We start from the raw sequence: 9,094 nt of genomic DNA, 5'->3' as shown, positions 1-9,094 counted from the left end.
CCTGACTCTTAAAGCCCCTATTCCAAGGGTCAGTGTCACTCTCCTGGGGTTAGGCATCTGGAAGTGAGTGTTCTACCTTAGGATGAAGTATCCCCCACCTCTGTCTACTTCTCACAGTCTTTCCCTGGTAAAGGCTTCTCTGGGAGGCCTGCTCTATGGGACATCTTCGTTTAATTTGGTTTGTTTGAACAAAAAGATGTTCACAGAATGCTCGAGGAAAGATCCTTGTACCCTTTCCTTGATTGGAGTTACAGACGTGGCAGGAGGAAAAGAATTATGTGGGAAGACCTTGCCTCTGACCTGCTGCTGTCCTGAGGGTTTTGTACTCGTGGGCACGTCTGCAGTGTACCCAGATGGTTCTGCTAGTCTGAGAGTCGATGGAATGCCGCAGTGGGAAGAAGCCAACAGCAAGAACACCACCACAGATGCAGTTTATTGGGACACAAGCTTTCGAAAGCAGTCACCCTGCCATTGTAGAACCTCATCTTCTAGAGCTGCAATTCCAGGGAGAGGGAGTAGCCAGGCACAGGATTCGTGGATTCCTGAGAAATCTTCCAGGGATGGGCACTAGACATGCTTGCTAAGGTCCCTTCCATATCTGTCATGGCTGCCAGCGTCACTCTTCTGTAAGACAGGTTTGACCATATCATTTCCTCTGCTGAGAAACTTCTGGCTGTTTAGCACTCACACTATGGCAGCAGATCATTGCTCTCTGAGCTCTGACCTGTGAAAGTGTTCCCCATAGACACTGCCACATCTATCCATTGCTGTCCATGTCCCCTCTTCTAAGGAGGGCTCATATTTCTCCCATCATCTGAACTACCCTTTCTTGTTTGGCAGACTTTGGGCCTCCTTTAAGCTCTCCCTTAGATGTTCTCCACTCGAAAACAACTTCCCACCTCCTCCAGCAAAGTAACGAACCCTCTCTTTGCTTCCATAGAATTTAGTAGAAATGTGTGCAAATCACAGAACGGTAGTACACATCTCTTTCCTTGACTTGGTCATGTTTACCATTGTATCTCAACTCTAGCACATGTCTGTGTAACGTGGAAGTCACTCAAATAGATCGAGGGTCCCATTTCTTCGTCTTCCTATCAGGATTATCTATTTTCTTGGAAGAGTTAAACCTTTTTTGGGGGGGTCGGTAGAGGAAGACTGTGACTACTGGTCAGTCACAGTCCTGAACGTGTAAGTCAGGTCATGCTACTTGCTTCTCTTGAGCCCCTTGCTGCTGTCTTGGATAGGGGAGGGCTTTAAATAGTATAACTAGTTGTCCTGCTGCTATTTGGCTCTAACTCATTTTTCTTGAGATTACCTAGATTTCTGTCTGCAGAGGACAATGCAACACAGTCTGCCCTAGCAAAGTCCACTGGGAAGTTGTCAGCTTTCTTCCTGGAGAACTCTTTATTTTATTTTAACTTTTTTTTGTACTGGGGATGGAACTTGGGACCTTGCCCTTGTGGGGCAGGTGGCGGCACCACTGAGCTAAGTCCCCGGCCCTTTGGACAACTCTTGATAGGTTTATACTCACTTTGAAAACAGGAGATTTGCAGACATGACCACATCCGTTGCGGCAGCACTTCTGTTCACCAGGGCATGACTGATCTCCTGAGCAAGCTTCAGCACAAATCCCAAATTGTCCTCTAGGCACCTCAGGGCAGTCACCAGGTTTTTGTTGTTCTGAAATATGCAGTTGAGTTTTGAAACCAAGAGAGATGAGAATGGATGCTGAATGTCTGAAGCCCTCGTGACTGCCTGGACTCCAGCTGTTTTCTCCTTTGTGCCCCTGGACGCTTCACTCATTTCACTCGCTCCATTGTCAGTATAACCCCCCCCATCACCATCTAGCCCTTAGGAGAATGTACTCCCTGTGGTTCTCCAAAGCCTACAGAGTCTCAGTAGGAAAGAAACCTGCACGGTCACCCTCCCTCTTTTGTACCTCAGGACAAAACATTATGAAATCTCTGATCGCAGACAGACAGACAGGTCCTGGTGTACCTCGTGCTCAGCCTGGAGTGACTGCTCTGGGAATGCCACATCCAGGTCACATCTCCTTACCGGGGGAGTAACTCTGCCCTCTACCCCCAAATTCTCTCAGATGCACCTCACTATGATAAGGCTTGGAAATGTAGGGTTCCACCCTTGTAAGTCAAAGGAACTGAGTCTGATTTAAGCAGTGGGTATATGCCCTGTGTCTTCGCCATGTGTCTCCAAGACTAGGGCTCAGCTCTGAGCCTTCTCTGCTCTCTGGAGTACCCACCCTAACCATACTCACTTTTGTGAACAGGTAGCCGTGCATAGGCTATGTCCATTCCCATGGCAACAAAAGCCACCAGAACCAAGACTGTGCTTATCTTCATTTTGGCCTCTGCTGTGTTGTGTACTCAGAACAATTTATACCCCTAGTGTTTCCAGAAAGAAGGGTGGAGCAGGAGGCAGGAGAACAGCAAGAAAATGAGAACAAGCTTCCCAGGGACACTCCCCAGATTCCTTTATTCTATTTCCCAACCGGTTTGTCTCTTAGCATAGTTTTATTTCTCGGCAGATGCAAATGCAAATTTGAATACTATGAGATAGTATTCAAGAACATCTTTCTGTGGCAATTATCCTTTGTCCCCAAAGGATTAGAAACTTGACCAAGTTGAGTCCATAATTAAAATAATCCTGCCCAGCATTTACCAATTAGATAATGCATCAACACTGATCAAAACAACACGAGATTAAAAATAAATCTTTCTCTCACTGAAAAGGGACCTTGTGTGAGGCTGACCTCGTCAGCCTACTGCTTTTGTGGTAGGATAGAAAAAATAAAAACTAGGTAGAGGGAAGAAGGAAATTGAGATTTGGGGTTTGACTTTTAAGAGACACTGAGGCTTCAAGACAAGCCTTTTTCACTTCCAGGAAACTCACTCAAAAAAATTCCTAAATGTCCTTTTACAATAAGTTAGGGCTCTTAACCTGATCTTTTAACCTGTGAATTGTGCTTCCTCCATCCTCAGGAAGCAGCAACATTGGTGGGCAACAGATCTGAACCTCAAACACTTGATGACTTGCGCTGCAACCTGACAGTGAGAACACACACCCTAGATCACCCATCTTGAAGACATTCCTTCAGTGTACCCACTCTGGCTTGTAATGTGTTGAACTTCTCTGAGCACTAAACTCTGTTCACTGAGTGCATCCTAATAAACCCTTCTCACATATCTCTTCACTGATGCATCCTGAAAATTCTTTGTCTGCAATGGGAGTCCTTGAACCTACAAACTTATCTTAAAAGGATGTCATTGGTTCCTTATTTCAGGCTTTAGGACCTCTCAGAGCCAGCCCAGGGACACTTTGATATGGAACTTTACTTGCAATGCAGATTTTCCTGGAAGATTAATAAGGAATAGTGTGCCTGGGGAAAATGGATTTCTGAACAATCCCATCAACTGAAAACACTGGCCCCTGTGGTATGTCTTACTGCAAAGTGACCCGGACCCTTAGTGGTTGGTCCTGGCACCACAGTTTCCTTCAGCTGGGTTTTTGTAATTCAAGGGCATGTTAAGACTTCAAGGTTTGTCAACCTTAGCCGAAAGGTAACATCTTTACTCTTCTTTCTCTCTTATTCTGGTGCAAAGATAATTTATTGTACAAGGTTACTTGGAAGTCTGCTATTCAACCAGCCTCAATTAAAATGTAAATGTTAACTCTGACATAAAAATAAACTACTGATATAACTCAGTGGCACTGCAACTGCCTTGCAAGCGCAAGGTCCTGAGTTCGATCCCCAGTACCAAAAGAAAGAAAGAACCAGGAATATTTTAATATTCAAATGGCTAGAAAACTTGTAATATAAACCATTAAGTACAAAAGAAGAGATATTTAAAAAGACATGGGCATGCAAATCCTTATGATAAAAAGAATATTGGATGCTAAAATGTTGTCCTACCAGAATGATCAAAAAGAAATGGGGGTGGGGTGGGGGGAAGAGTACACAGAGAGTAAAAAAAAAAAGAAGTAATTAAGGAAAGAAATTTTCAAAGGGAGAAGAGGAAAAATAGAGAAATAAACGAAAAAGAGATTAGAAAAATGGCTGAAGGACAGAGGATGAAAACACACACACACACACACACACACACACACACACACACAAAGACAAGAAGAAAGCACAACAAAGACCTAAAAATCATGTTCACACTTACTACAAACAAACAAAAGAGAATTTGTAAAACCCCAACAATAACAAAAATGCAAAAGCAAAGAAAATAAAACAAATTTCTCTGTGATTTCAAGCCTGTGGTAATCTTCTGGGGCCTACAGTTTTGGGGCAGTGTCCAATTCAAGGCATGTCTCTGCTCTCTCTGGGAGGCAAGGGAGACAGACAGAGGCCAGGTATGTCCTGGGCAATCAGCAGAGAGCCAGCAGTAAGATCAGGGCAGGGTACTGGTTCTAGGACTCTCAGATCCTTGGAAATTCAGGCTGCACCTGGCCTCTGGTCATGGAGGTGAGGCCTGAGTAGCTTTAGCTGGGTGTCTCTTGCTGGCCTGACCATGGCTCCCTGACCATGGCGATTGTTCCTTACCCAGTCACTGCGGGAGTTTAACACCGGGAGCTCAGAGATGAAGCCAGCGTGCAGCTGCTCTGAGTCCTATGTTCAGTTGGCCATTCCTTAGAATGGTGTCCTATCAAGCACTCTGTTAACGAGACATGAGAGACATTGAGGCTGGAGTCACTCACCAGCTGTTGTAGCACAACATCCACTGCTACGGTTCCACTGTTGCATTTCTCCCTGCAGGCCACCGGAGTTGGCCTGATTTCAATGTGTCTCTGTAGATTCACTCTTCCTTTCTCACAGGAGCCAAGAGCCTTGAGCCAGAAGCCAGAGAAAAAGGTGCAGATTACCCTTTCCCTTTTTCTGCTTTATGATCTGTCTCTTCAATTTCTCTGCAGACTCCAGTTTTCCTGTCAGATCCTTCCTGGGTCCCAGGGATCCACCTCCCTCCTTCTTTTCTTCCCTAAGTTATTATTTTCCAGTGTTTGGATTCTGAGCCTTGGAGAGGCTGATTCGTTGCTGGATACTGTTCTGACCTTCCGGGAGGTTTCTTTTCTTCCCTAAGTTATTATTTTCCAGTGTTTGGATTCTGAGCCTTGGAGAGGCTGATTCGTTGCTGGATACTGTTCTGCCACCTTCCGGGAAGAGGCCTGGTGACTGAGCACTCTTTGCTTTTGTTCTTCTATTTCCTGCCACTTTCTAGAGGCCATCAAATCTCTTAATCAACTCATAAATGAGTGGTAGCACTTATTCTTTCCTTCTGGGGAAGGGAATTGGAAGCTTTGGGAGATAAGAAGGAGACTTACTTTTTTGTGGTATATCTTTTTATGCCTTTTGAATTTTATATAATGGTCATAATCACTGTTACCCTCCAGCTGGTGGTGACTTTCTCAGCCCAGAAAGAATTACATGGTAGAGTCAAAAGAGGACTGAGAAAAAGTAGAGCTAACACAGAAAGCAGCATTTCTTGTACAGCAGAAGCAAAAAGCTCCCAGGTAAATGAATCTGGAAGGGGGCCCAAAAATGTTTGCCAAAGGGATTATTTTGTCTCGGAGTTTTTATATACAAACATGAATACAACTCATCCAAATTGAAAGCAACCCAGGGGATTAAAATCAAGAAAGTTTGACCTATACAAGGCCTGTAGAAGCTCAGGGTGTGTAGCAGGTGTGCTTTTGCAAGCACTCTTAATTGTAGCTGTAAACAGCCAACGCAATGAGAACTTTGTTTAATGAGTGTCTAAGTGTCCCGGCATAGGTATTGGCACATCCTTCACTAAATCTTTCTGACTTCCTCTTTGGCTTGGCCTCCTTCAGGTGCTGTGGCTGGCTGTTCCCTCTGTGGGCTTCCCTTTGGCAAAACATTCCTCACACTGTCTTCCCTTCATGGGCCAGTAACCCCCTGAAAAATCCTTTCATCTTGCCACAGGGTCCTGCTAGTCCTCAACATTTTTTAATACATATCATGTTTTACAGAAACTAATCATTTAGGTTACTGGTCAGTTAGGGAAATGTTAGATAATAGGATTTAAGCACAACCACACCAGCATGGAGGGCTTGTGGAACATTCTCCTCAAGCCTCCTGTTATCTCCCTGCTTCGATTCTTAATTCAAAAATTCTTAATTACAAGAGCATTGAATAATTGATATCCCACTACTTGAAGGGTGTTCACCAGTCAGGAATTTCCGATGCCCAGTGAGACACTGGAATCCCCAGACTTCATCCTGAGTCATAGATACAACTGCCTCTTCCATAGCCAGCCTGAAAGATTCAAGGATTCACTCTGTTCAACAAGTAATAGGGAAGAAGAAGACACACACTTCCAACTTCCAAAATGAAGGAGATACAGAAAGGCAGGATGGAAGGGAGAGAGGTTAGCAATTCCAAGTTAGACATATACGAAGATCATAGAATAAGAATAGCTAAAGTAGATCAAATGAACCTGCAAAAATCACAGCTGAGAAAGGTAAAACAAAAACAGCATCCCCACTGTGTGGCCTCTCAGAGGCTCTGTTTTCTCATCTTTAAAATATGAACATAATATTTGCTTGAGATTTTGCAAGTATTAAAGAAGTGTATATGTAAAACTCACACAGTATAGTCCCTGTCACAATGAGGGGCCCACTCAAGGCTGTTACCCCTCTCCTTCCAGGTCGTAGCAGAAGGAAAATGTGACCAATTTAAGGAGATGAGCCAGGAATCACTGTAAAGAACTACTCCTCCTGGCTTGTATAAGCCTTTTAATCATGAGAGAGCCCTGTCTGCTTTGCTGTTTTCAGAATTTCTTGCAGGAACGCATGAGGGCATTTACCAACCAGACAGTCACGGAACTCCTCATGGCAGTGTCCTGGACACTGCAGCAGAGGGCAGAAGCCCCCACCCACCGCTACCCCTGTCCATATCCAGGTTTAGGCCCAACCTTCTCCCCTTTGTCAGCTTGAAGCAGCTCCAGAAGAAGAGGCCTTTGCCCAGTAACCATAAACAAAAAGCCTGGAATGTTACATTTCCCTTGCCTTAAGATGGCTGCCACATGGGATAGCAGCCTCCATGTTAAAATCTAACTTTTCCCAACAAAGGTCAGGCTGCTTCTTCCCATCATGCCTCTTCTCCCACCAAAAGAGTAAGCTGATACTTGCTACCTCCTAGCAGCTAGTGATGTCACAAGCCCCTCCTAGTGATCTCACAGGCTCCTCCAATCTCTTAATACTACCTCACTCAACTCCACTCCAGTTCGGGCTAACCCCACCCCACTCCTAGAGAACAATCTCTCTGTTCTGCCATTTTGCTTTTCTCTCCTTTGTTAGGAGACAGCCTGGCAAATCCTCTCCATAATAAAGGCTTCTTACAGTCCTGGTGTGGTCAGGTCTGGTCCTGGTTTTCAGCTTTTTAAAAAATCTAACAAGGAGCCCAGGGATACAGCTGGAGTTAACACAGCCTGCGGAAATATTTTCCCTATCCGTTTCTCTCAGTTGGGAGGTTTCCATGGAAGGGGATGGCTCCCCATATCATCTTGTTATGGTCAAATCTGTGTTTCCTGAAATTTAAAAAATTTTTTTCTTTTCTACATTTGCCATACATCTCAAAATGAAATTATTTGCATAGTAGAAAAATGCATTTACAATTGTGTCTCTCCATTCCTCTGATTGGCTATTGTCTCAGCAGGCGATGTTTAGAAGAAAGAACAGGTTGGGACAAGTGAGAAGAGTGGAAGCCCTTTAGGTGCCCTGAGGGTCAATGCGGGGTGAAGCTCAGGACTATGATGTGGTGGTTGGTCTCAGCCATCAGGAATAAATGAGATTTTACTCTTTTCATTATCTTCAGATCACCTCACTTCTGTGGTCCTTGCCTCTATTTGCTCAGCTGTGGGCCTCTCAGGAGGAAAACACCCACGTATGTGGCACTGTTATGGAAGCTTCTAGGATGAGGGGGATAGGAGGAGAAGGACAGACAGTTTCCAAGGAATGACACAAGAGGAAACGACTCTCTCTCACGTAGAGAGTGAAATGTGGAAGCAAGGCACTGCCAGGCGCAGAGAAACATGGGACTGCAATCTCCAGTTGCTCCTGAAATCATAGCTCCCTTAAGTGTCTCGCCTCATGTTTTCCTGACTCTAGCCTCCACCCTGAAACCTAGAGAAACCTCAGTTGGAAAATCAAGCAAGCAGATGCCAGGGTACAAAAAGGAAGTAGCATGACAAGATGAGAAAGTAGAAACCAACGCCTCACATTGTGCAAGAGGTGAAGTCCCACATTGCCTCACTGCAAGGATTCTGTGATTTGTTTATTAATTCCTGGGTGAAAAATGCTTCCTTCAGGAGACTGTCCAAGTTCCCGAAGCCTTCTGCATCATCCCACCTCTGTGGAACTGATCTCCTTCCATCCAATTTGCCCAAGGGCAGGGAGGCACTGGAGAAAGGAATTCACTGTGAAGGAGGAGACCATATTCTGGTTCTAACTTTATAGTCTCATTAAGGATAAAACCACACACACGTGGTGGGTCTAATTTAGCCTTCCCCTGGCAAATAAGGAGATGGACTCTCTTCCATCTAGAACCTAAGATCTTCTGTATCAGTCACCTTTCTACTGTGGGTACAACATACATGACTTACACAACTAAAAGAATGAAAGGTATAATTTCGCTCAGAGTTTAAGAGGTTTCAGTCCATAGTCAGCAGGTTCCACAGCAGAAATATCATGGCAAAAGGGCAAAGCAGAAGAAAGCTGCTCACTTCATGACATTCAGGAAGTAGGGGTTTGAAAAAGCTAAAGAGTTGTGGTGAGGGGAGGGAGAAGGAGCAGGGCACAAGGTATTCTTTTCAAAGAACACACCCCATCATCTATGTTTTCCAACAAGATCTAATCTTTTAACAGCCGATTCAGCTAATAAACTCACCAATGCATTAATGCATTGATGATGATACCATCTTCATAATCCGGTCTCCTCTCTAGGCCACACATCTGAACATTGTTGCCCTGTGGATCAACTGCTCAATGCACGAATCCTTGGAGAACACTTTACAATGGAACCATAACACCCAGCAGGCCATGGGAGTCTCAAGAA

At 44.6% G+C, this 9,094-nt stretch overlaps 1 long non-coding RNA gene across 1 annotated transcript; it reads right to left on the bottom strand.

Moving 5' to 3' along the window:
• Window positions 1-1,602: 1,602 nt before the first annotated feature.
• On the bottom strand, window positions 1,603-7,135 carry LOC104850278. Its single transcript, XR_776928.2, has 4 exons — window positions 6,954-7,135; window positions 6,162-6,295; window positions 4,720-4,848; window positions 1,603-1,680 (listed from the first exon to the last, which is right to left on the bottom strand). It is a non-coding gene; the product is annotated as an uncharacterized LOC104850278 (long non-coding RNA).
• Between the last annotated feature and the right edge of the window lie 1,959 nt (window positions 7,136-9,094).

The sequence above is a fragment of the Fukomys damarensis genome, unplaced genomic scaffold, assembly GCF_012274545.1.
Source record: "Fukomys damarensis isolate Sample0158 unplaced genomic scaffold, DMR_v1.0_HiC HiC_scaffold_23358, whole genome shotgun sequence".
In the NCBI taxonomy this organism is placed as follows: Eukaryota; Metazoa; Chordata; class Mammalia; order Rodentia; family Bathyergidae; genus Fukomys; species Fukomys damarensis.
This window is presented reverse-complemented; position numbering and strand designations above follow the sequence as displayed.